The 2,477-nt window shown below is 39.8% G+C and overlaps 2 non-coding genes across 2 annotated transcripts; one reads left to right on the top strand and one right to left on the bottom strand.

Annotated features, from left to right (window-relative positions):
* Positions 1 to 1,115: 1,115 nt before the first annotated feature.
* Positions 1,116 to 1,202, top strand: trnay-gua (transfer RNA tyrosine (anticodon GUA)). Its single transcript is given in 2 exon segments — positions 1,116 to 1,152; positions 1,167 to 1,202. It is a non-coding gene; the product is annotated as a tRNA-Tyr (tRNA).
* A 428-nt stretch (positions 1,203 to 1,630) lies between these two features.
* trnay-gua (transfer RNA tyrosine (anticodon GUA)) lies at positions 1,631 to 1,717 on the bottom strand. The gene is given in 2 exon segments: positions 1,631 to 1,666; positions 1,681 to 1,717. It is a non-coding gene; the product is annotated as a tRNA-Tyr (tRNA).
* Between the last annotated feature and the right edge of the window lie 760 nt (positions 1,718 to 2,477).

The raw sequence follows: 2,477 nt of genomic DNA, 5'->3' as shown, positions 1-2,477 counted from the left end.
GTACATCTCCTTCCTCTCCATGTAATCTCACTTTGTCTGCTGGTGACTTTTAAGAAAAACTGTCAACACTTCTCATTTCACCAGTCAAAGTCATTACTTCTAAGCTGGTTTGATACCAATTAACTACACATTAATAACTAAAATGTGTTCTTTTGAGTTTGTAAAATAAACTTAGTAAATTAAACTAAATTCCAGAGTAAAGAAATAACTGTTTTTTTTGAGGGACTTGGTTGTTTGTCACATTAAACAATAAACTATTTGTACAGCAAATGACTTACATATATCTATATCTCATTGACTTCATACACGAGACTGCATTTGTCACAACAAGTTATCGGCTTATCGGTGTTATTTTGTATATTGATTTAAAAGTCAGAGTCAAGGAGTGACTTTTTCAAGGGATAGAAACAGTAATTGTAGTCTATTGCAAATACAGTAGGTAAACATGGTACTAATAGTGATGTACAGGTGATTGTCATTCCTTCAGTTGCTCAGCTGGTAGAGTCTAAGCATGTAAGTGTTTCTAGAACTAATCCTGTCATCTTGCAGGGTGGGATTTTCTATATCATTCCTCCTCTTCATCACATATCATGCTATATCATTATCATATCAGTTTACAAGTACAATGAATTACATCTTAATACTTCTAAACTGTATTGCACCTAATAAACTACACATGAATGACTAAATTGTGTTCTTTTAAATAATTAATTAATAAAATTCAATTCCATATTATACTCAGTCAGTTTACATTTCGAAACAATGTTATAAGTAGTTATTAGCACATAGGAAGTAGTTAGTTCCATTCAACAAAGATTGTGTGATATTACTTGTTAAGTTGCATCACAAGTTCATCTGTTAAACAAGCAGTTCCTTCAATGGTGTTTGAGCTTCTTCTTACACTCTTATCTAAACAGCCTTACCCTGATCAGCAAACATGTGCTACCTACTGAGTTAAAAAAAATAGTTTCTCTCTTAAAATATTAGTTAATAAAACATTTGTGTGCTTTCTCCATGTTCATGCGATGATATTTTTTGTTACATCACAACACTAAGCCATGAACAGCTTCATCCAGTAGAGATAAAAGGGTCTGTTAGTTTGTTCTGCTTGTCAACCTTCGATAGCTCAGTTGGTAGAGCGGAGGACTGTAGTGGAAGTACCAGGCATCCTTAGGTCGCTGGTTCAAATCCGGCTCGAAGGAGTGACTTTTGAATCAACACTGTGTACTTTGAACAAGCATATAAACTCAGATGAGTCACTCACTACATAGAAAAAGAATAAACTTGCTAAAACAAGCACTTCTACAGTCGTACCTTATCCCTGCTCAGTGATTACATGCCACGGAGAGAAGTATCTGGTACAGGATTATTTAGAAACTGCTTCTCTCATGAAGTATTAGTTCAGAAAGTGTTTTTTCTTTCTTACTTTAAACTTGTTTGAAGCGGTTATAAATTTGATCAAATTGAACCCAAATTGAACCCTGTTCTGTTTGGTCTCTATCAATGTGTTTTTTGTGCTGAATACGTTCTTTATCATGTCATGCAACTCCATGTGGTCGTGGACACATGTTTCAGGTGTTCTCCAAACATTGTCACAGTTCAGAGGGGAAAATAAATAAATAAAAAATACTCCTTCGAGCCGGATTTGAACCAGCGACCTAAGGATGCCTGGTATTTCCACTACAGTCCTCCGCTCTACCAACTGAGCTATCGAAGGGCTGCTGCTGCTCACATTCACACAGCTAATCCTGAGTACAATAGAATGGCTAACGTGGGCTCTCTCTGCTGGAGGGCTGTTTGAGTAAAGCACCTTGTTTACACAAAAGAGGCAGCAGGAATTCCCTCACGTGCGTTTTGCTTCACCACGTGCCTCTGTGTCCTCAGGTACGACGAGGAGCAGGCGCAGAGCGAGAACGCCGAGCGCGACCTGCGGAGCCGCTCGGGTCAGTCGCTGGGGTCGAAGGGCACCAAGGGGAGCGCGGGTGTTCGCCCCACTGCCGCCACTTGGAAGTGAGGTGATACCGCTGACTCATAATGACTTCCTGCACATTTCTACAGGGACCACCTGTGCGGCACGGGGGCATGAAAAAAAAAAAAAGGACCACCCAGACTTTTTTTTTTTTTAATTTAGCCCATCAGACTGCTCCCTCTCTTTCCACATTTCACTGGGAACAATAACACTACTGCTGGAGGAGCAAGAAATCAGCAATGTATTTGGAGAGTCTGAAGGCTGGAGTTTGTGACTGAATGAGTAAGAAATTCTACTGGTGGGGACTGAAGGTCAAGTCAGTCCAATATCACGTCCAAGGTCTCAACAACAGCTGCAGTCCCCAAAGCAGACCAAACTCTTCACCCTAAGAACTTAAATATCGGGGAAAAGTTGGGAGAGGAACTTAGAGGTGAGCAGGAACGTGCTATGCATGATTAATGATTACTGACACTTTAACTTGACCTACCACATAGGTGCTAATAGGAAG

The sequence above is a fragment of the Stegastes partitus genome, unplaced genomic scaffold, assembly GCF_000690725.1.
Source record: "Stegastes partitus isolate 25-593 unplaced genomic scaffold, Stegastes_partitus-1.0.2 Scaffold599, whole genome shotgun sequence".
NCBI classification, from domain to species: domain Eukaryota; kingdom Metazoa; phylum Chordata; class Actinopteri; family Pomacentridae; genus Stegastes; species Stegastes partitus.
The sequence above is the reverse complement of the archived record's forward strand: the minus strand, read 5'-3'. Positions and strand labels throughout refer to the sequence as shown.